This window comes from Vollenhovia emeryi, unplaced genomic scaffold, assembly GCF_000949405.1.
Source record: "Vollenhovia emeryi isolate VEMERY1.0 unplaced genomic scaffold, V.emery_V1.0 DF939141.1, whole genome shotgun sequence".
NCBI lineage: Eukaryota > Metazoa > Arthropoda > Insecta > Hymenoptera > Formicidae > Vollenhovia > Vollenhovia emeryi.
Genome location: NW_011967225.1, coordinates 1521097 through 1546411, shown reverse-complemented (window position 1 = coordinate 1546411; position 25315 = coordinate 1521097). Strand labels below are relative to the sequence as shown.

Here is a 25315-nt window from a genome sequence, read left to right as displayed (position 1 = left end):
CCATCGGCGAAAATCTTCCCCATACGTCCCTTCGCCCCCCGCGATCCCCCCCCCCCCCCCGGCAGCCGCTCGCTCGCTGGTCCCGGCTGGTTATCACCGACGTCACTGGTCCATGGAAATATTAATTCGCACGCGAGGACGCGCGACTTCGAAAGTTCGTGCCGCCAATTATCAGGAATCGATAATATCTCGTATATCTGATATCTGTACCACGGTAAAAACTTGGCGCGGCTAAACCCGGGCTGGCTTAGCGCGCGGTATCCGGCGCTGAAACCATCGAACGCGTCGCGGTTACGCGCGTTCCTCCGCCCCGACGGGCATGCGACGAGATTCGCGAAAACGCCGAATCCAGAGACGCGCCTATACCTCGGGATTACGTTTCCCACCTGGGAGCGCGGTGCTCCCAGTTTCGGTACGAGAGAATTTCCAGCGTTTTCAGCAAGAAAGCGCCGACGGTCCGGGAACAAAAAAATATTGCTCCGCTGATTTGTCGTGTAAAACGTATCTCCTATCAAATTTGCTACGAGTCAGCGCGAAAAAAAATAGTGCAAAATAAAATTATGACTGTTCCATCGTGCAAAGTGACGAGCAAACGATACTTTTAATTAATATGTCTTGCACGCCAATACGGTATGTAAGTTACACTAGTTATCGCATTTCCCTTCGTTACAAATTTCGAGATCATTTATGCGCATTGATAACGTCGGAACTTTATCTCGCCGAGATTGCGACGCGATCGTCAAGCTCTCGCGAGAAATTCCCCCCCGAGAGGAAAGACGCTGTATACCAATCGAACTTAATCCCTAATCTTTACTACCTTGACATTTCAGTTAGAGATACATAGCGCATTGCCGTAGTCCCTAACGTTAATTAGAACCGTCGGCGAGCGTACGCCGCTACCAAAAATAACCGCACGCACGAAATGCGTCACGTCCACGTAGCGCTAATGGCAGCTTCATAATTCTCTCTCTCTCTCTCTCTCTCTCTCTCTCTCTCTCTCTCTCTCTCTCTCTCTGCTCTCTCCCTACCGAGCTCCAGGAACCCCGCGAGAATCATCGAGGAATGTTCAAAGCGGAAGAACACCGGGATCGCACCGACCGACCGGCGGCGAGCTAACCGATCGCGGTTTACGAGCGGAGGGCCCGGTCCGCCGGGCGGCGATCCTGCGGGACTTTTTGCCCTCTCGGCGAGGCGCTACTCTCAGCCGAGAGCAGAAAAGTACAAAACGACATTGCTCCGGATCGGCACGTGCCACTCGATAAATCTGTCGGCAGCTGACGGCGCGGCCGGCTGCTGCGAGCCGCCCTCTCCCTCCCCCACCCTCACCCTACCTACTACTCCCCGTCTCGCGCTTTCTCCGTCTCCGTCCCTCCCGCCGTCTCTCCCCGTACGCCGTGCGGTCCAGGAGGGCCAGCATCCCCAACCGAGCGCGCGCACACGTGCGGCCCGTGACGCGCGGCACGGCGGGAGGAGGGCGCCGTGACTTCTTCCTCCGCTAAATTATATTCCACCGCTCCCCGGTCAGCCGCCTCGCTCGCCGCGACGGCTCGTACCCGAGCGCAAAACTCGGCGCGTTGTTGCAGCGTGCCGCAAGGTCGAGCTCTCGCAAAAACTGAACATTACGGGGGGGGGGGGAGAAGGTATCGGCGTATATCTCGCCAGATAATTTTGCGAAAAGCCCTCTCCGTAGCTCCCAAGATCGAAACGGCGGCAACGTTCGTGAATCCAGGAATTTCAGGCTTCTACGAGATAGCTACGACATAGTTTAGGTCTTCATACTCCAAGTAAAGTTCGACATAATCATTGTTTCATAAAGTAAGATACATGTCTTTGTGCTGCTGGCTGAATTCAAGATTTATCTATCCAGCTTCCCGCGACAGCGACGCTATTCGATACCTCGCGAGTCATCCGGCGGCTCTCGATGCCTCGCGCGAAACGAAAATGTACGACGGAACCGATTTCCAGGCTGCTTCGATTCTCGCGCAAGCTCTCTCGCATCGCGCGCTCCGCGAGAGCGTCGCTGCCCGTCCGTGCGTGTGCGCGACTCTTTTAATTACCATGGGCTTTAATTCAACGCGCACATATGTACCGCGCTTTCACGAGTAGCAGCGCGTAGCGAGAGTTTTCCGCTGGAGTTTCCACGTTCAAGCCGCGAGCGATACATCTCGCTCCGCCGAGTACGTAGCTTTGTATAATCGCCCGTACACGGTGCACCGTACACCTAGCGGCTGCACGTGTCTAATCGATGAACGCATTACCTACGTCATCGCCTTTCGCACTGTAAACTCGATATACCCCGTTCGCGCGGGAGCTTTCCGACCGGGTCGCGACTGGCTCCGAAGAGGCGCCGCGCCGAAAAATCTCACGCTCTCAGGTGTGCCCAGAACTTGGTATCTTGACGTTTTTTTTTCATCAAAGACGCAGATAGATTTTCAATGGATTCAGCGACGAAATAAACAGACGCTTCTTGAATTGCTTCGACTTATTGTTAGACATAGATACAAGATGCACTGTACATGCACTGATAGAAAAATGTGTAGTACTTGAAACCATAATTGCATAGTAAAATGATTATAGAAAAAAGTCCTGTACTATACTTTTCCCTTCGACAAACAGTTATCGAGATATCGTAAGCTGAACATTGAAAAAGGACCCATCAATGTTCGCAGCATTACGCGCGCCACGATCTCTCGAGATTGCGTGAGTATTTCTCGCTGGGAAATATGTCGAACGTCTAATAACTTGGCGATTCCCTGGCCTAAGCCTATAGCTGTGAGGATTATACGGTATTCTTGCACGGTCACCCTTTTCTCCGTCGAGGAGTAACGCGAGATTCAGAGTCTAATATATGATAATACAATATGATAACGTAACACGACGATATACGTAAATTACTAGATCTGACAAGCGTAAGCGTTAACGATGTGCGTTAGAGACATCTTGCCTTTGCTGCCGGTGTCGTCTAAACGAGTGCTCGACGACGTGATTATGTGACTTCCATTTCTCGCTGCAAAATTATGAAACTTGCCGCAATAATTCTGCTAATGGGTAATACGTCGCAAAGCGAGGCAATCGGAGCAATTACATGCCGCCCCTCGAGCTTTCAGCTAGCAAAGCGATCGCGCGGTGGCAAACATGGAAACTGATACTACTTCAGCGATCCGCGACTCGCTCGCGATAAAGTGTCCCCGGTGTCTTGGCGAGGACCGGTCTCTCGGGGGGCGAAGATAATCGGTAAATCAAGTTCGCCGTATCTCGCGTGGAGAACGCAGGGACCAAGCGCGCGTCGGGCGAGGAGAAGCGAAAGACGCGGCGCGACGCATAAAGGGGGGAGGGTAAAAGGGGAGAGCGCGTGGCGGGACGCGGGAGAGAGGGATGGATATTGGCGCGAGTGCAACGCGCCATATTCTTTGTCCTATGACACGGCGAAGTTAAAGCTTCGCGGCTAAAATTAAACCGCCAGGCAGCAGCGGCAGCGAGCACCAGGGCCGAGTCGCTGAGGCTGAGCAGGAGCAGCCGCCAGAAACCAGAGCACGTGCTTCAAGTAAGTGACGCGCGCCCTCCCCTGGCGCACAGCCTCTCACCCCCTCGCGCCCTCCTCACCCGACCGCTCTACGTGCCCCCTCCTGTCGAAATTCCCGCCTGGCATCTCGAAACGACCGCCAAATCCCCGCGATAGAGCCCTAGAGACGCTTACGGTGTGCTTCAAGGTATCGAGATACTTGAGCAACTTGGTGGAAATACAGCTGAGATAAATGTCTTCTTTACCCTAAACCGCCCCTTCCTTTCAAGATTGAAATTTTGACGAGCTGGTCGGTACCTCGATGTCGTATACGAAACCTACGGACAGGGTCGCGTTTTAATCGCAGCGAAAGCATTGATCCAAATGGAGAGTCTGTTGTGATTTAATTTCAATCAATTGCGGAGTCTTAGAAGAACGATTCTTCTCGAGGAAAACGGCGAATACGAATATAGGTTGGTTCCTACGCAAATTACGTCGACTCTTGGTTCTCAGTTTTCAGCAGACGGCTCTCAAGTTGCAATTTACATTGGTAAAATGTAGGTAGCACGATTATTAAAACAAAAAAAAAGCATGAAAGAATGCAGTTCATTATTGCTCGCTTTTAAAGCTATGAATTAAAGGCACGTAATGAAGTTTCGCTAAGCACAATTATAATGTGTCAGGCCCCTGCCTTGCGGCTGACCAGACGGGAGGCTTTAAAATCCCGGAATAACTGTTATTCCCTATTTACAGCTTCATTATGTTACAACGCAATACCTCAGATTGCACGCCCTTATTCGCGTGTCCTGCTCCCCCCCCCCCCCGTTTTCCCTCCTGCCGCACATCGTCAGCGCTATCTTCTCATTAAGCGTCAAATCCGCCATCTCGTTTGCCGAGCACGAGAGTAGAATATCATCTCCAACGCGTTTGTATAAGCGAACACAACATCTGCATTTAACTCGGTTTACGAAGCCATATCGGAAGCCACGATACGCTCGCGAGCCACGAGATACGCGCCGATCAAGCGGATTATCTGGAAAGCGGGTCGTATCCTATGGGGATTATTCTCTCTTCTGGTGCGACGGCGTTGTAATACGCTTCCGATTGACAAGAAGCCTGTAAACGGAAGCGTAAACTCCATCCGTTCCAAGTGATTAATTCGGCATGATTCTGAGGGCGATGTCCTAAGGGCACAAAAATTGAACGTCGCAGAAGTTATCTGAGATTAAAGAGTTGTTCGAAAATCTACGGGGATTGGAAGGTAAAAGATACGGCAGCACGCATTTCGTTCTGCGATAAGAAGTTCTCGGTGAAAAGTGACAGCGATAAGTTACGGCGCACGTTTGTGCGGCTAATTTTTATTAGCGAACAATTTGGTACACATTTCTTGCTGAATTAATTCGTAAAACCGATATTAAAGTGTAAAATCGGACCTGAAATAATTCAGTTCATGAATTTATATCCAATCCGTTCCAAATATCAAATTCGTTTGGATTCAACAAAATTTATTAAATCCAAAGAAATCGTTTTCTCAGCGTACGCTGTCCGATACATTGGATATAAATTCACGAACTGAATTATTTCAGGTCCGACTTTACATTTTAATATCGGTTTTAGGAATTAAGTTAGGAAGGAATATATACCAAATCCTTCACTGATAATAGTGTCTTTTCCATCAAATAATAGAGATTGCTTCAATGAAACGAATGATAAGATAGGAATACTAAATCCAAAGAAACCGTTTTCTCCGTGTACGTTTAAGGGGGTTCCGGGGAATAAACTTCTCGGACAAAACCGCGCAATATCGCGAAGAATTATAAACTCGTATCGACGTATCATAATTTTCATCTATCGCCGCGTTACTCCTCTTTTTTTTAATAAGCATCGTTTCACGAGGAATAGATGGCGCACAAAAAAACTTGTGCGTGGAGAGAACTATCGGGAGAACGATAAGGCGTTTGAGAGAGAAAAAAAAGGACCGGTACATCACGCGACCAACCCCAAGCGCCGAATCTTATCCCAGAGAAAAATCTCTCTGTAGGAGAGCGAGGAACACATGTCCAGCACTCGGATAGCAACGCGGCCACGTGTGGGGTGATACGACGTTTGGTGCCAGATTTTCATGTTGCCCGCGCGCATCGATCGGGCAGGAGGAACTTGTAAACCGGGAGGGGGGGGGGAGGGATTCCTCTCGGTATGATAGATGAGTTTTCGTCGCTCCGCGACGTTTCTGTCTTTCGCTCGCGTTAACGCACATGTAATTATTCCTTTTCTCTCCCGTTCGATATACGCCAACTCACGGAGGACGATCGGCAAGCGCGCAAACGTAAGACGGCGGGGAGTTTTGCTCTCCGCTTGATTTTAAGAAACTTTTTAGCGGAATATTTGAATTGTTAATCACGATATGGAACGAGCGGCGGCCGGCGAAATTTACGACGCGAGAGAAATAAAGTCCAATTTCCTTGAAAAAGTAGATTCATGAATACATTAAATTTATATGACGCTATTCGAAATTAGCATATACATTGCGTAATCATGCAAGTAAAGATACGAGCTTTTTTTCCCCATCGAAATTTCCGAACGACAGGCATGATCCCGTCCCAGTCGGTGAGTCATCGCAAAGACGGCATTTTGTTTGTCCGCGCATACACACACACACACACGCACACCACGTAAAATATTATTCTCTAATTTACACGTAGATTTCGTAAATGATCAGCCGCTATTCGAATCCCCACACATATGTTTCACATCCGGAGCACGTGGAAGATGGTTGCGTCGTTACACGCTTTGCCGCTTCGTCGATCGAACACGAAATCGGAAATTCATCTTTCCGTCGGGAGCAAATAATGGATGGAAGAGACGAAGGGAAAATGCAAGCATCAACCATTTGACGCTCGTTGTAATATTCAAGATGAGCTGAAACGTATTAAGAGATCGAAATGAAAGACTGCGCTTCTTTATTTAGTACTTCATTTTGAAGTGAATGAAATAGACTATTGTCGGACGGTAATGTAAGAGAAAAGATTCTTGGAAAACATAATTGGAGGATACAAAATAGCATTTATTGAGGAAGAAAAGGTGCAATAAAATAACCGACCCTAATTCGTTCGTTCCTTTTATAACAATAGGAGAGATGAAACAAGTACGGGTCGACCTTATACAAATAATCTCTTTAAATTTCACACATTCGCTCGAGCTTCCTGCTCCGGATCTGAGCTTCTTGCGCCAATTGTAGGTGCATCCTGTAATATTGTAAACTATTTGCCAATTCTCGCCCGAGGGTTAACGATGTAGTATGTGGCGACTACTGCAGCGTTGCTGCTCGAGCAGAGATCATCTTGAACGCAAGTGCCGGGGCGCCACACCACGCCGCACCCTTCCGCCGGGTGGCACAAAGGGAGCGAGGGCGGGGTGAGAGAGTTAGAGAGAGAGAGGAGGGGGGGGGAGAGAGAGGCCTGCCCAAAGGGTTTTCGAGGGCTACACGAGCGCGCGCATTGCCATGGCACATTCCGATAATGTGAGCGCGCGTGTGGATAGCGGGTGCACGCGTTCCTCTCTCCGGCCCGCCACTTCCGTTTCGCATTTGAGCTGGAAAGGCGCCGAAAGAAAGATCTTTGCCCTTTGCCACCGCTCTACTTGCGCGCGACATTAATTCGCAGCTTCATTAGCTTCGTTTCTAAAAGCCTTTTAACCGGAAAAATTAGGCGGGCCGTCCTCTCCAACGTTTTACTTACAAATTACGTGGAAGTAGCTACGTTGCGACAGCGGCTGGGAAGAAGCGCGCCGAAGTAGGTTTCCTGTAATAAAGTACCGATTTCCGGCAGTAAAATCATTTTTCGTAACGGAGATACGATAAATTTTCATAAACAGGAAGTGGGAAACCAGATTTATTAAAAGCTGACGAGCAGTATCGAATATTTTCTTTTAATCGTATTAATGTTTCATTGCATTAGACCTTCCTGACGAATATGTGACCTAAATCCAGTGAGATCTAGAGTAAGCGTTGCAATATGGGAGGAATAACGAGATACAGGACCTTTTATTAACTGCAAACACAAGTGGCATTTGCATATTATTGAAGATCGAAAATTAACAAATTAGCGATAAGCAATTAATTATGTACAATAGCTTATTATCACAAATAATGCGATATGAATAATACAATAGCTTATTAGCAATAATTATATATGCAATTCTACACACGAGTGTCTGCAAATGTTTTGAGCAATCGTGTTTCACGAATATTAAATCGTTATGCAAAAAGCCAACACCCATTGCTTCCTTTAAAAGTCGACCGAGCACGAAGTGGGGGGACGTAAAAGCGGGGGCTCGCGCGACCCCATTCGGAAATTCGGGAGATACCGCGCGACAAGGGGAACGGCACCTGGAGCGTCATCTTCGTCGTCTGGAGTGCCCCGGTCTCCAAGCGCGAGTTAACGACAATCGACGCTACTACCGAGCCGCAGCCAAGTGCAGCCGCGGCGTCGCAGACGTCACGCGTGAATCACGCACACGCGCGTTCACCTCCCTTTCCCTTTCGCTTTTCTTTCGCGTTCTCTCTCCTCCTCCGTCGCTTTCTCTCTCTCTCTCTCTCGCACGCACGGCTCTCCCTCACGGTGCGCGCTGCCGCGTTAACTTGAAACGCGATACTCTCGCCGCCGCGGTTCAGAACGCGAGCGTGACGATACGAGGAGGCTGATCGGCGGTGACCGCGACGACGGGAGGGGAAAGAGGAGGAGGAGGATCGTGGGAGGAAGAGATTGCCGGAAAGGGCAAGATTGGCCGAGGAAACCGGTGAAAGTCGAGAAAACTCGCGGCGCGGTGCCATTCGTCAAGATAAGAGAAAACGAAAGCGAGGGGACGCGAGGGAATAAGAAAAGAAAGAATTGTGACGCGTGTGTGGCGTGGAGAAAGAGGCGAGGAGAAACTTGAAAGGCGCATTCGCGCCGGCTAGCGCGGAAAAGGGGGAGGGAGCGAGAGAAAGAAAGAGGAAGAGAGCGAGAGAGAGAGAGAGAGAGAGGGAAGGAAGAAGAGGGAGAAGAAGAGAGGAAGAAGGAGAGCCTGGCAGCTGCTGGGCGCGTGCGGCGTCGGACCTTTTAAGGCGCGATCACCGGACGCCCGGCGTCGCAACTGCCCTCCCCGCGTCGCTCGCGCCCTCCTCGGCTCCCCCCCCCCCCCCGGCCCCTCCAACGTCGCCACTCGCGTCCTCCGTGTGTTTTCCCTCCGCGCGCCGCGCTCCCCCGACACCTTCTTGAGAAGAGCAACCGTCGCGACGGCCTCTACGAAATCTCATCCACCTCGCACGTCTCCCCTTTTCTTCTGCCTAATCTCTTTTTCTCCCTCTACCCCTCTCGCATCCTCCGTATCTGCCCCCTTCCCAACCCCCTCCTCCCCTTCTCTCCGAGGATTCGGAGAACGCGCTGCTGCTCGCGACACTTAATCGGCGATCGAATACAGGGACAACGACGCGCGTGCGTTTAATTTTTCTTCTTTTGGTCGACGTTGCATCTACATCCCGCGTAATACAATGAAATTCGACGCAGGTATCTTTCCCGATGTCGCACGCTTTTACGTAAGACGTACAACAACGGCCGTGTCCTACGCAGAGGGCTTCTTTTGAGAAAAGAATTCAAGCCGAGATCTTATACGACGCCCGTGTTACGGAGAATAAAACAGATTTACTTCTTCAAATGTTGCGTGCGGGAATTGTAATGTGTTTCTGTAGAGAAAAAAAATTGCTTATCTTTTTTTTTTAAATTATGTTACGATCGTTATGTCGCTCGAGTAGACAACGTTATGGGTGAAAAAGAAAAGAGGTATTTCATAATTCCGGTGTTTTCCCTCTTAAAAATGTATTGAACGAGGGACAGAGGCGGGCGCTTCTCCGCTCCAAAATTGGTCTTCTGTCGTTGTTGCGTTGGGATATTTATGAATTGTATCTTCTGTGATTATTTAACTCCGTAATCCGGCTGAATTTTTGATCGGCAAGGAATTAAGGACACTCGGATAAAGCGCCCCGGGCCACAAACTATGTAAATAAATAAAATTCAACTAGCGGAGGTGCAGTAGCACACACTGCCGGCCGGCAAACACGTAATAGCAGGATCTCTCCATTTCTCATCCCTCCTCTATACGATCCCTCCCATCCTCTCCGCAACTCCCACGCTCCTTTTATTCCTCGCTCACTGCCGGATATCGCCCGGCGCCTTGTCAGCTGACCGACACGGCTTTTCTCACGTATCGATTCGCGAGAGGTCGAGTCACGTGTCCGTTTTCCCCATCGTTTTTTCGCGTCTCGCGTTTCTTCGCGTAGATCGTAGCGAGTGCGCGGAGCCTCGGGCGCAAGTTTCGCGTATAAGAGCCGCGAAACGGAAGTGAAGCGTTCGACTCTGCGGCAATCATTTTCCGGTCGCCCATCAATTTTCTTAAAGTCCCGGCAAAATACACCTTTGTACAGTGCAAAGCTCCTCTCGCTCCTCCCCGCTCGTCCCGGTGATATCTTACGACTTAATAGCGATGAAATTGATTGTAAACACGATAGAGTGTCAAAAACGGAATTTCGTAGTCAAACAGAAATAAGAATAAGTCTCAGAACTAACAAAGACGTCCGGGAGAGTAATTCCGGACTTTATCCAATGGAATAAATTGGCAGAAATTATAAAAATATAACTAACAATTAAAATATATTTATATAAATATTAGTCGTTTTTATAGTCTTTGTGAGAAATCATGTTTGTTTTCAATACTAAATTATAGATATTATTAATCACTATTTTAAAAAGAAACCAATATAATAAGTTTTTTATTTAATTAAAAAAATTGTTTTATGGAAGTTAATCCACTTTTAAAACGAGAACTTCGGAGATACTGAATTTTATATTAATTTCTAGTTTATGCGGGAAACAATACTTTTTTGCAGTGCTTTCTAAAAGTTTTCTACTTATCTTGTCGTTTTTAATAGACCAGTCTTTGCCGGTTTCTTCCGGAAAATACCGGTTTTTGCCACTGGCATAGACTTTATCCAAAAAAAATGTGGAATTTTTTGCCAGCCTTGATAATTCGTAAACTTCAATTTTAATATCCGCGCGCGGAGAACGCCGGTTCCGAGATGCAAAGTCACCTCTTGCGAGAGCGAACTGGTGTCATCTGACGAAACTCGCGTTGGGGAAACTCGAGGAAAGCCGGAAAGGGCACGATACAATTCTTAATTTCGAAACGCGGCTGACTGCGAGCTCGCCAAATATTTTGAGGTATTGACAATAATCGCGTCTGGCGAGCTCCACTCCGCGCCGATGCCGACGAACGAGAGATACACGGGGCGAACAAAGATAACCCAACGCTCGGATAATACTCCGGATTATCGTCGGTCCGGTGGTTTAAAGGAAAATCGTCGCGGCGAAAAGCTGCGCGGTTCTTTACGCTCGACCATCTCGGCGCGTCTCTAGGTCGCGTGTGTTCTTTTCTTTTTATTGTCCAATTACGCTATTTACGCGCGCGGCGTTATCTCGCGTAAAAAAAAATAACAAAAACCCAGTACGAGTCGTCATTGTCTTATCACTCTGATTACCGTGCTTCTACATTTCAGGCAATTATTCGCGATTGTGGCCTTTACTCGCAGATTACGAGCAGGTCGCGTCACATATGCATGTACATAACATAAATATACGACGTATTAGCTGTATCTGGGGAACAGCAGAGACAATTCTCCACAATGAGAAAGTATATACCTTGTGCATGTGGGGGGTCGTGCGCGCGCAGTATAAACAAAATAAATTTTCTAGAGAATCAATGCTCTCTCGAGGATCACCAAATGAAACCGTCTGCATTTCGCGCACCCCAGATTGCAGAGATAACGCGAGCATATTTGTCTAAGGACCGGTTTGAAGCCCGCTCGTTTCGACTCGGAAAGTTAATGAGCAATCAAAGGCAGCGATACGATATAATGGCACCAGCCCCCCCCCCCCCCGGCTCTTTAAAAACGCGAAAGAAATCGGCCCTAAATTGAGGAACTCAAATTTAGGCTGATTATCCCGAGCGAGTTGGATTACCGTTAAAGAAGCGGACTCGATTACTGTAATAACTTAACTCGCAACAACGCTTTTCGCTATATGTGGCTCGCGTGTCGTTATTCCGCCACTTTATTCCCACTGCAAGGGAGAAATTCTATTTCGGTGAATCGTACGGCGAACTGTACCCGTGTACACCTGACGCCTCGATACGTCATCAAAAGCGACGTTTCGAAAAGGGCACGAAGTAACAGCTTTTTCCACTTGCCGCATCAAAATTGTCATGGAAAAAAAAACCCAGAAAAACGCAGTTTCTATTATTCAACGCGAGAGGAATTGGGAACGTTGCACGTGTATGTGTGCGCGCGCGTGTGTGTGTATGCGGCGAGGATTCGTATCTCTTATCTCGATATCGAGCGCGTTCCGTTTCCTCCGCGCTAGTAGCAGTAGCGGAGAAAGACAAGAAGGAGAAAGGGTCGAGGGTCAGGTCGGTGGGGGGGGGGGGGAGGGTGAGGATACCGCCCCATCCTCTCCTGCCGCAGGTACACCTCGTGCACCTACGCGACGGCGGCGGCATTATACGGCCGGAAAGGTGTATCATGCATGCGCGCGGCACGGCGCGCGGCATACAGGTAAAAGAAACGTCGCCATGGAAACGACCATGGCCACCCTCAATCAATACACGCGACGGGGTGTCGGTTCGTTCGTTCGTTCGTTCGTTTGTTCGGTCGGCCGGTAGGTCGGTGACGCAGGCGAAAAGCCCACGTGGTCCTATCGGCCACGTGCGAGCGCCCGCGTCTCGCTTTTCCCACTTCCAAGTACTCCTCGTCCCGGGCCCTTCTCTCCCCCCCTTTCCCCCGCCGCCTTTCCATCCCTCGTCCTCCCGCGTTCTGTAACCCGGATCTCGTTGTAATTCCCCTCTGTCCTCGCGGCCGCGAGCGGTGTTTTCATTCGACGTGTTTCCTTCCCGCCGACGTGCTCTCGCGTTTGAGGTGACCGACGCGAGGCGCGACGGGAAGGGACGGTGCGGGTGCCAGCTCGTAGGATACGTTCGACACGTGCGAATCGCACGTGGGGAAAGGGGAGAGAAAAGGATTCGCGCCGGTCGGGATTTATCCTGGATCCTTATCCAATCGGACGCGCATTAAACGCACCATACGAACCTGCTCCTGACGGAAAAAGACACTTTCGCGTCTGGAGATTCGTGAATGAAGACTGCTCGCGCAGTAAATTAATTTCGTCGAACGACGTGAGAAACGGATGTATTATTTTTATTTTAAAAAAATATATATGTGCGTATTTAAGAAGAAACGTACGCTTGTTAATATGCGAGGTGTGCCGCAACCGCTACCAATTATCGGAAATCACGAACCCTGCAAGTCAGATCAACAGGAATGTCGCTCGCTCGAAGAGACATTGATGGTAGTCGAGTTACAAGCAATTAAACTTTAAAGGTCTTCGTAAATTAAACTTAGGGGAGAAGCATAAATAGATAGCGACAGCATCCTCCGTTCGATTTTTAATGAGCGGTTCAATAAGTCGTTAATACGAGGCGATTCGTTGCGAGGCGATTTGTTTAATAATTTCAAAACGTAACGGATGGATTAACGAGACGGGGATCGAGATGACGGCCGGTCAGAAGCGGTTATTTATTCTTTTTTTTTCACGAACGCTGACATCGATCAACCCCCCTGACTGTCCTATCCTTTTTATCGAGCGCGCCTCGCGGTTGGACCGCGACAGTGGCGGCTCCGCATCCTTTTTTTCTCTGATTTCTCGCGGCGGCACGACTATTCGTGTAAATGGACACTTCTTCAATCGGACAGCTCGCATGTTCGTAATACGAACGGTGAATACTGTGCCGACATGTATATATCGATCGTCTGAATTTTACGATCCATAAACCTGCAAGCCAACTTATATCGATCGCAACTCTGTCTCTCCCTCTCTTTCTCTATCTCTCGCTCTCGCTCTCCCTGTCCCTTGTAAGATAAAACCTTATGCCAAGGTAAAATTTCAGTGCTTGAATAATGATTAATATTTATGTACAGTAAGATCAGAGGCATTTTAAAAAGGCACTCCAAAATCCTTTGTCTCCCCCCCAAGTAGACGATTCAGTAGTATTACAGTATTACGCGAGCCTCCCATTTTCATTTTAAAAATATATTTTAACAAACATTAACGTCAGAAGGAAATATAATAGTGACCCACTTCAAGCGGGTCTCACAAATTCGGACTCGGGCTAGTTTATCTTTAAAGTTAGAGAAGTGCGAGAAAATAATTTATTTCGGAGCCTAATTGTCCTAATTTTCTAATCTGTTTATTATTGCTACTGTGTACTAGTGTATTTTTTACCGCAGACCAAAAAAAGAACACCGTTCGACGACGCAGAAAAAGAAATACCTATCCGGAATACTTATTGTTAGTTTTTCCATTATCGAGACCGGCTAGATTATATTAATTCTTGTATATTATAATTTATACAAGATTATCTATAGAATATACATATATCTCATACATAATCTATACCCTGAGAAATCGTAGCCCCCGTATTCGGTGTCGAATCACTGTCACTAAAATTAGGGTGACAAGTTGGACAGTCTCTCATCTTCATTATGTATTTATAAAATGTAACTATGTACAATTATACATTCATTATAGCATCCGCAAGTAAAGTTTCAAATTTCCATTTCCTCCCCGATCTCACCTACCCCTCCCACCCCCCCCCCCTCGGGCTCGTGGTTAAAAAAGAACCGGTGCGGAGAGACGCGTCGTTTTTCACGCGTTGCGCGTTCGCGCGACCGGCACCGCGAAGGGACGTATGTATATTTGAAAGTCGCAATATCGGCCGGGAAGCGAGGCGGGGCGCGTCCGCCGGAGATGTGCAGGGATCGCCGTACACGTGTGAGCCACACGTGACAAAGGGTAAAGCCGGCAAAGAGAGAGAGAGAGACAGAGTGAAAGAGAGGCGGAGAGAGGATGCACCTTCCTCTTGCTCGAGCGCACCGCATCGACTTACGTCATTCGATAATGTTCCCTTTGCATCGGTGACCGATGCAAGCACGGCGATGAACATCGGCAAGGTGCAACGGTGGTAACTCCTGCCGGGTGAGCGGCGCCCTTACAGCGTCGCTCGCTCTGCGCGTTTCATACGCGTGAAGGAGCGAAAAAAGGGGACCGGTCGGTCGGATGGTCGGACGGGACGGACGGACGGACGGACGGACGGATGGATGGATGGACGGACGGACGAACGGATGGACGGACGGACGGACAGATAAATGGATGGATGGATGGTTGGATGGTTGGATGGTTGGACGGCCGGACGGACGGATGAACGAACGAACAAACAAACAATCAAACAAATGAACAAACGAACGAACGAACGAATGAACAAACGAACGTACGTACGAACAAAGAAACGAACGAACGGCCGAACGAAGGAACGAACAAACGAAGAAACGTACGTACAAACGAAGAAACGTACGAACGAACAAACGTACGAATAAATAAGCGAATGAAAGAACGAACGAACGAACGAACGAACGAACGAACGAACGAACGAACGAACGAACGAACGAACGTAGGAACAAACGAACGTACGTACGGGCGTCTTGCCCGCAATTGCGCACGAGAGCCGATGGACTTGCGTCATTTGACGCTCTGTCTCGCTCCCTGCCTCCCTCTCCCTCTCTCTCTCTCTCTCTCTCTCTCTCCGTCTCTCTTGCCTTTGCAGCGAACGATACGCGCGGACATCGCAATTGACTCCTCTTGCGACGCGATGACACGTGCACACCGTTCACGGGGGTGGGCGGAAGAATGCACCCGGGGGTTTGCGCCAGCACACGCCGAAGATTTACGTCAGTCCTGACCCGACGCGCGCCCCCAAGGTCGCCGAAGGCGCGCGCGGCGATCATCGCCGAAGGGCGTCCGCCGAAAGAGAGTATAAGTATAATAGAAATAGTAACGAGCACATAGTTAAATCGCGTCAGACCTGCTATCAATGCTCCTCGGTAACCCTTGGCGACACGGGACGTACGGTAATCTTACGCAACAGTTACATTTCTTGATTCCGCAACCTTTGACCCTTAATTAGCCTTTTGAAATGGAGTTTTATTTATTACGTCTGATAAATGGGGGAATTAGTCCTCGTCGTATAAATTATTGAAAGAGTCTATTTTTATCCGGGGATTACAAATTTTCACTGGGGAATAATCTTGCGCGTATGAAATTACAGATGAAAGATTAAAGACAATGTACGAGTGCGTTTTGCACGAAGAAGCCCCTTTTTTAATTATGTGATCTTATGATACACTTTATTAATTATCGCTGAGCACGATTTATTATTATATTTATTTTAAAAGAATTTTCATAGTGTGTTAACGTCTTGTTCTAAAATTTAATAATCTTAATGGTATCATAAAATAATTAATAAAGGAATCTCCCAAATTTAAGGCTTCTCCGATCAATACAAAATCCAAAAGTGATTTTATTTATATTTGATAGAACTTTTCATTAATAACGAATAACATTATATTAAATTATTAATAATACTGGCGATAATTCGAGCGATAATTCTTTCGGTACATACTATGACACATAAATTATTATCGTGTTATTTGTTCTGAAAATTGAACAAAAATATCGGTTAAAAAAGCACTACTGAAAAATTACCAAGTATTGTTTAAATACTTGTTAGCACACATTTTCAATTACACAAATTTCAATAACAATAAAGATTAAGTTTTGCCAAACTACGAACTGCAGATAATAGTTCTTAAAATTTCCAATTTCATCAAGAAAATCTTGGATATATTTATGACGCCTAAAATAAGTTGTTTCCACCGCACAGTCTTTTGCGGATACTTTATTCGAGAGATTTTTTGGTGCACCGGAGCTAAAATAAAGTAAAAAGAACAGTATGTCTCTTTTATGTCCATAAAATATATTGCCAGCGGCCAAAATTAGTGTGTAATTTCTATCAAATTTCCCCCTAATATACTTATCTCATATATTCCATTGCGGACTTCTATCTCGCTTCTAAAAATACGAGCAAACTGAATTATTGAAGTGCGCGTCAGAATTCTAGAGTACCTGGATCAAATAAGTCAACGCTTCGTCTTGTCTAAATCGCATCCAGTGTGTTTTAATTATTCATTATTATTATAATAGTCGGGGCGCTTTATCGCACGAAAAATATCTATATCGCACGAATAATAGCTATTACAAATGCGGCGTTTATTGAAGTTCTTATAATAGCGTCACTCTCTACGTAAAGCCCAGAGGCAAGTACCGGTGCTTTGTTCGGCGATTTTCGCGGCACGAAGAAGGATCAAGTCGGGAGAGAAATAATTCAGACCTGCGGTACGCGTGTTAATCGTTAATCACCACGCAATATTTTATCTATACAACCCACGCGTATGGTGACACAACCTTTTCGCATTAACAATGCAGCATGTAACTTGGGTACAATCTTCATTATTAATTTACCGCCTGATTCACGCGAGCATAATTTCGTGATAAGGCAACATACATAGATTTTGCAAGATTGATGCACCGTTCAGAAATACATCGCGGTAATAAGGTATAGCGAATAATAAAAATACTTTTTATTCCGTATTTAACGCGGATAACGCATGCTTCATGCTGATTTCGCTTAATGCGCTCAACAAGAGATATAAAAAAAAAGTCTCCACGTTACTGACATTTGTACAATCTGTGTAATTGTTGGACTTAATAAATTTGCGAATCAGTCGACAAGCTGACGACATAACGTGACAATATTTTTCAACTGCAATTATCGATTTTGGGAGCATATTTTTTTGAGATTCGGCGAGCGGCAATTCAGCCTTGCAGAAACGACAGCTCGGTCGATCGTTCGTTCCTGCTGCGTCGGATCCTGAACGCGGAAGATTGTTCGATCAAAGTAACCGAAGCAACGCCGCGGGTTTTACACATATAAATTGACGGCATATTCGGCGCGATAAGAATTACTTCCCTTCAGATCCATTCATTTGTGACACATGACGCGCTCGCAATACGCTCACGTAAGTTCCCAAAACACCTGACGTCAGTAAAATTGGACCCGATACCCGCGGGAAAATGATCGATGGAACCATTCTTCGTTGTTGTCGCCGCCGCCGCCGCCGTCGCCGTCGCCGTCGTCGTCGTCGTCGTCGTCGATGGCGGCGCAAATCGATCGGTGACCGCGCGACGTGCACAGCGGAGTTTCTTCCTTCATGGAATTTTTATGAACCCGCGAGCTTTTTCGGGCGCGGCGAGAGAGATATCTGCGCGTCTAGAAATCAGGTCCCCGTGAAATATACATACGTGCGGTGCGATTTCCAAAAATGTCCGCGGATAATTCCGTCCGTAAGTTTTGCCGCGCGCGATCTAGCTGCACATTTTAGCGGCCGCGCTGAAGAATTAAAGCGCGAATGATACAATGAAAGCGCAAACGTTAACGGGGGCATTTTAATATAGCGCGCGCGCACGACGAGAATATTAGAAAACGGGGTTTCGATCGCCGTTCGATATGAATAGGCGGTCCAAATGCGATTAAAAGTGACTCTAGGTACACCTTGAACAACCTCGTCTGGAAGTCGAAGGAGATCGGAGCGCGAGATTTTACACGCGTATGCAATTCCCGTTCCTCTGGATCCTGCTTCGCGCCGCGAAAACAATCGCCAAGCAACCCTAGTAGCACGGCGCATGGACCAAACCTTGGGTAAACGTTGACCCAATACTTGGTTGTATTGGGTCAATGCTTAACCAATTGGTCCATGCACTGTGCTACTAGGGAAAGTAACGCTGCTAGAAGAATTTCAGTAAACGTCATTTTTAATGGCGCTAGCCAATTGAAGTAACCCAGCTATTATGATTTTTCGAGCAATAAAGCGTCTCAACTATAATAATAATAATAATGAACAATTAAAACGCACTGGATGCGATTCAGACAAGACGAAGCGCTGACTTATTCGATCCTTTCTGCCCCCCCGATGAGACTTGCCTCCGCGTCTCGGGACACGCGTGCTAACCGAAACTCATTGTAACACTTTAGTCCCAGAGTTCGATCGCGTCTTTTGGATCTTGAAAATTTTCGCGTCTCCAAGCGGAACGCGTTTGACGTAGAGCCGTGTACGAAAGAATGATGCATCGACACGTCCGCGACGTCTTCCGCGTTATAATCCGCGGCCGCCGACGTCGTATCCGTTTTGCGGATAATAGTCATCCGACTATAATCTTCGTCGTGTGTGTCTTGCGTAACGCGCTGCTGTGCGAAGTAGTCGTCGGCGTACACGGGTTTACGTGCCGGGCAGGCAAGGTTCTCGGGGCGATATCTTCTGTGTATACTAATTGACATTGTGTTTTGCGTGTTACTTGGTAAACAGGTAAACAGAGTGCGTCAGCTGGTCGATATCTTGCGCCGGTGACAAAATACGCGACACTTTTGCTTCTCTCCCTTGCCCTCCATTAAACATTTAGCAAGCTAATGTGACAACCCCGTGATACCGAGGTAGAAAAATGAGTCAATAAGGTGTATTTCTCTTTCTGTCGTATCTTTATTCGTACACGCTTCATGTTTATATATAAAAATATATATATATTAGTTTATTTTCTATATATAGTTTTATATACACACATATATAGAGGGAAGTCCTCTATTATGAGATAGGTTTCTAATATGAGACAGCGGGGTCTCAACACCCAAATTCAATCACAAATCTTTTTCGCAACGATCACACAATCTGACAGTGAATTTCCGACTGAACAGATTTCGCTCCAAGGGCAATAAATTCACAGCGGAATCGACAGACGACGCCTATTCATTTGACAAGAAATCCCGCTATCTCGTATTAGAAGCCTATCGCACAGCAGCGGACTTTCTTTTATATATTTCTATCCAGTGTGGCATGTGCATTAGCGAGAAGCTGTGTAATGTATGCGAAAATCAGGTTCGATACTGAATTCGTTAGTCACGCCGCTGATGTCACTCTGTACGGTATTGGCGAGGATCTACGAGCGAAAGATGTTAGGGTAATGTAATATAGATACACTTCTTATCGCGTCCGCCTCGCCTATTAGAATGAGAAAAGAACCGGGCTTTGACTATGGCAGGACGTATATTAGCGTCGATGATAGAATATATATATAAATTTGTGCACTAGTCTACGGTAGTTGATAAGATTGTACGGCGCGATAGAAGCCAGTTCCTTGCGTAATTGAAAATTAGATGCGCGCTCCTCAAATATTGTTTACTGATAGCGGGACTACCAGTCGCCGGAATTAAATATCAAACGTCAACAGAGAACAAACGTGCGATTTTTAATCTCCGTCGACTCAATAGATATTTTATAACGCGATCGTAAATCACGCTGTTCCTCGATAAACTGAGACTGTAATCGAAGCTTACCACGATACGACGAGCGGAATTATAAATATTTAGGCGCGGGTTATTTTATAATAACGAAACAAATTTAATATTTCTCCTCGAAAACGTGACACGTTTTTCATTCTTATTGAGTATTCATATTGTCACATTTTTCGAGCTGTGTCACAATTTATACATTTTCTAAAAATGTGTAATATTTCATTTAAAAAAATAAAAAATGCCTTCGCCTCTGCTGACGTATCTTTACGTTTCCTCGTAGAATATTTATACAGTCGCACATTTTTCATATACAATCTGCGTTGCTAATACCTAAGCGACCTTCGAAAGTCATTATGTCATTACATTTTAATCGCGTTGCATTTATGCAAAAACTGATATTTACGTATTCACATACGGCCAAAATTCAGCGGGCGGGCGATCAATCGTATATAAAAATTATAATGTAACTGAATATTAACGCCAACACTTGCGACTTTGCTACACGCGTATGTAAACGTGTCAGTACATAAATATCGCCGATTAACTCCGCGCGGCTATATTATATCGCCAAATCGCTTAATGTAATCACACACGGACTTTGCGTTGTAGCTGCCACACGCTTTTATCGCCGAATACTTGCAAGTGCCGAGTACTTATCCGGCGGTAATACTGCGATTGCCCTCTTGGGTATTAATTCTGCTTAAGTGACATTTCTCTCAGGGGCTCGATGCATCACGATGCATCTTTACTATCCATAACGAATTAATTATCGCCACGTTTGCATTTTCCACAATTGAAGTTCACACGGAATCTTATAAAGTTGCAAATTAATCTTGGGAAAACAATTTTATTTTAATCAGCCGACTTTTGCTTTCCGATCTTACTTTTAATCGAAGAACCCGATGGAATCGAATCGAGATAAGAGCTGACGCTCTCAAGAGTTCGGAGCACTTTTCAAGCACTAACAAATGGAATTTAAACTAACCTTTTTTTTACACACCGTTTTTGCACATAAATATCCAAGATAAAGTTAGATTTAATTATCGATCATTGCTTTCCCGATTAAATAGTTTTGTACTCGCGTTCGAAATGTATCTAAAAATCTGCCGAGTGGCACGTGAACTTAACGCAAATAAAATGCAAATTATCGAAAGGCGAATTGTATTATGGCAAACTGGAGCGAGTGTACTTTCGCTCGCCGTACAAACAAAAATGTTATGTTTGCTTGGATTTGAAATCAACGCCTGTGCATGAGTAACAGCCTACAGAAAATATTACGAACGTGTGTACGCGATAAAAAAAAGTAACAATATATCGTAACCTAATACAGCCTTTTAATTATCGGATATCGCTGCTGTTAGTTTCCGAGGGAAATGTTCCACGGCACACAGAGTGGACAAAAGACGAGATGACTTTTACCCCCCGCTAGACGCGTTTTACCTCGTCTTCATTCACACAGGTCAACGATCCCGAACCTCTTGGCGCAAAAGGGATTGCGCTGTCCCTCGCTACACCCGCAAATAGTTTAAAGACCTGTGTCCACGATGCTAGAAACTTGGTCCGAGTTCTAGTTTCGAGGAATGCGTAGCCAATCAACTTGCCGCCGTTCCATAAACGCATGCCTGCGGAACCAGAACTTGGACCAAGTTCTAGCGCCGTGGACAGAGGCCTTTACCGTCGACCTAGAGCAAGATCTTGAACTCCCGAGACAATTAGTATTTCAGTACGTGCGCGCATATCAAAGATAATCGCGGACTGTCGAATAATTCGTCGGGGAGTCTTCGGTTTTGCCCACTCTCGAGTAGAATGGAGCCGGTTGGCGTTTAGGTCATCACATGTTGGCCCGCGGATTTGCATAGCCTCGGGGCCGCATATTGTGACGCGCTTTGTGCCGCGTGAGGTCATATACGAGGGGCCGCGTATTGTCGCGTGGCACGTATTATAATACACGTTGTGTAGGTCTAGGTTTCACACTCCCCCCCCCCTCTCCCACCCCTCTCGCGTCGCCACATGCTTGGCCAAGATATTGCGATAAACCAGCATCCGATAAGGTTACCGAAACGCGCGTAAAAAGTGGAACGCCGTTGTGTCTTGCGCGCCGCTTGGCCTCTTCCACGCGTCTCCTTTATTTTCCGGCGAAAAGAAAAGCAACAAAGGGGGAAAAAATGCGTGCGCGTGTGAAAAGCGCTCTTGCCACCGAAGACTCCTCGCGATTATGCCGAGCGCTAAACGGTGTACGGACGAACCGATAGCGATCCCGAAGCGCATGTTCGAACTGTTTAGGATTTCCAGGGTTGGGAAGTAACTCGTTACTTGTCACGAAGTTACAGTTACAGTCACTTTTTTTTGTAACTCTAACTTAACTTTGTTACTTTTTCTCCATCTGTAACTGCAACTTAACTCGGTTACATTTTTTCCCGATGACCAGTAACTAATTTAATATAGTTACATTAATAGTTACTTTATATATTTTTTGAACCTCCACAGATCGCACTAGGCCCAGCATTTGCGCATGAGCGCCTTTATCGACACTTTACAATTAAAACGCAGATTTGATATTTTTATCTTCCATCGACCTTAGATAATGGTGTCCAACAACTGATGTTATTAATTTATTAATTATTACACCAAGGACCAAAAAACTTGGTTTCCTCCGTTAGGGGGAATGGGATCGGGGGGGGGGGGGGGAAAGGGAAATTCTAAAAATCGCGTATCGACAGGTTATTGTGCGGTCGACAATCCGTATCGGCGCACAGTTTCTGGAAAGTCGAAATACACGCGTAAATAACATCTTAAAGTTATATACTTGTTATTGCGAATAGTATTATCACAGACCCGGTGGTCGAGCTGGCTAAGACGCCCGTCACGGATTGTAGGGAGGTCCCAGGTTCGAATCCTGGCTGGGGTAATATTTTTCGCAATAAGAATTTTAATAGCCTGATACTGTCAACAGAAATCACTATAGCCAGTGTAGGTCGTTAAAACTTAAGAAAATTTGGTTTCGAGTTTCTGGCGATATATAATTACCACTCTTGACTTTTATCTTCATCGCAAGAAAGTAACTGCAAAGTAACGACTCGTTACTTTTTTAGTAACTGTAACGCGTTACTTCTCAAACTTGCTAACTGTAACTAGTTACATATAACTAGTTTTAGCGAAAAAACTGTAACTGTAACTAGATACTTTTATAAAGTGACTTTCCCAACCCTGATGATTTCGCAACGAAATCGAGGACGAAGCTCCGTGTACAATTTGATAGGCGCGACTGTCCTAAATGTATTAAATAACGGCGGTGAAGCTGCAAGGTTGAGACGAAGTCGGAAAAATCGAACTCTGGCTGCACATACTTGTCCGTTGCGATTACGCAAGGCGCGGAGATTTTCGAGAAGATTGGGGGTCCGTCCGTGTAATCGCCGCGCGGAATGCGGTTCCTTGAAAGGAAAAGACTTTTGCGTCTCTTTCCAAGATCGTATCTCCGGCGCCTAACCATCGTTACTTACTCATCGTCGCGTCATCGTCTCTCGAGTGCGTTTTTCTGTGCGAACGTTACCGCGAGAGACGCGACTCCGTGTGCTACTGAAACACTGAATAAGACAATCGCGACTACTTGAGAATATGGCGCGACGTACCTCCAATCGTGCGGATGCTAATTAATTGCCTAGAATAACATAAAACTGATAATTAAGTCCACTATCGGAAAACTGTTACGCCGTCCCGTTTGCTCAACGAATTCAGCCACTTTGCCCGATCTTTTCGTAAATTGCCTCGATAGCTACTGAACAGCGCAATAGCGCGCGGTTACGAATTGTATAAAGGAACAATCAATTTTTCAGGCTTTTCGACCCAGTTCTATTTTTTTAATAAGCTCAGAAGAAGCACAGTTTAAAGATTAAAGCCAGTATTCATAGTCGGATCTTATATTCAAGACTGCCTCAAGATTATCTTTAGATACTCCGTGGCCAATGAAATGTTCCGCACAGCAGCTTTAGATAAATTCAAGACGGTCTGCGAATACCGGCCTAAGACTTGAAACGCAAATCTGATTTTAAACCGCTTCGTCGTTAGTCTTTTTTTTCCTTTCCCTCTTTTTTTTCTCTTACAAAACGTGCAACGGTGCACGCATGCGAAATAAACGAGCGATAATAAACTAATGAAAAATGCTCCTCTCGTTCTAAATGCACTCACGAGTCGCAGATTGTTCTTCGTGTACCAAAATAGTGACTGCAATGATAATTCCAACCAATATTTACAAACTAATAAGAATATTCTTCAAGTCGCCAGCAGTAATTAGCAACTTCGGTGTTTCCTTCACCATATCTGACACTTTTAATAATACAGAAAATTTCTTGCGAAAAATATTACCTCGGCCAGGGTTTGAGCCTGGACTTCCCTACACTCTAGGCGGGTGTCTCACCGATTCGACCACTGAGGCCAAATATTTATAAATATAGAGGGAAAATCCCCTATTATAAGATAAGCTCCTAATATAAGATAGCGGGTTCTACCGCTAAACTAATAGGCGTCTGTTGGTTCCACCATAAACTCATTGCCCCGGGACCGAAATCTATTTAGCGGAGAACCCACTGCTAGATCGTGTAATCGTCGCGAAAAAAGATTTGTGATTGAATTTGGACGTTGAAAACCTGCTATCTCGTATTATAAGCTTATATCATAAAAGAGGACTTCTACTTAATTTTCTCCGAGTTAATTTCTACATTTAATGTACACTCTTGGAGTTTCGCCGTTCTAACATTTTCGTGAGAACTAAATCTCGTCTAAACGCGCGCTTTGTATCGCAAGTTAACGAAACCGATGGGGCATCGGAAACGAGAGTCGCGGCCCACGGTTGTGCCACAAATTTCAAGAAGCAGAAATTGCGCACCACCTACGTCATGTTTACGCGAATTTTTTTCACGTAAACACTAAAGCAATGTAAATTATCATAGATCAACTGATTTGTGTTTAACTGTATCTTCACAATCGTAAAAAAATAAAAGAGAAAAAATAGTTTTAGGCTAGATTAAGTCAGGTGCACTTCGGTTGTAATTTATTAATTAATTTGTGCGTTAATATAAAAAGGTACCCCGATACTAATTGAGAAACATCGTTTACGCCTGTTAACTTTTCGCGACGCGCTAAAAATTGCCGCCCAAGCCAACCAGCGTTGACAATAAAATTGCAAACAACCTGTTTCCGATGCTAATGAAATATGAATGTTCGATGATCCACGGATTACTCATTGCTTACGCGACACGTTGAACATGGGTTTACTTTGTGTGTACACGCGGGCGTAGATTATCATATTTTACGCGTAAATTGAACGCCGAACCCCGGCGTGTTGCATCCGCGCACAGATTTCTTCATTACCGGTCGCGATTTTACGAAGACGGCGGGAGGGGGGGGGAGGGCTCGAGCCCGCTGCAGATGGCGGTACGA

General features: G+C 46.1%; 2 protein-coding genes across 5 annotated transcripts in view; one reads left to right on the top strand and one right to left on the bottom strand.

The window, feature by feature from the left end:
- LOC105567030 (mono [ADP-ribose] polymerase PARP16) overlaps nucleotides 1-25315 on the top strand; it is a 39800-nt gene that overhangs the window by 2854 nt on the left and 11631 nt on the right. The window contains exon 1 of one of the 2 annotated variants that reach the window (XM_012021549.1): nucleotides 15387-15548. The exons of the other annotated variant lie outside the window; for it this stretch is intronic. The gene's annotated coding sequence lies outside the window, so the exon portion shown is untranslated. Of the gene's footprint in view, nucleotides 1-15386; nucleotides 15549-25315 lie in introns of those variants that run through there. 2 annotated transcript variants of the gene reach the window in all.
- Nucleotides 1-25315, bottom strand: part of LOC105567029 (myocyte-specific enhancer factor 2) — an 83290-nt gene that overhangs the window by 55290 nt on the left and 2685 nt on the right. The window lies entirely within an intron of this gene.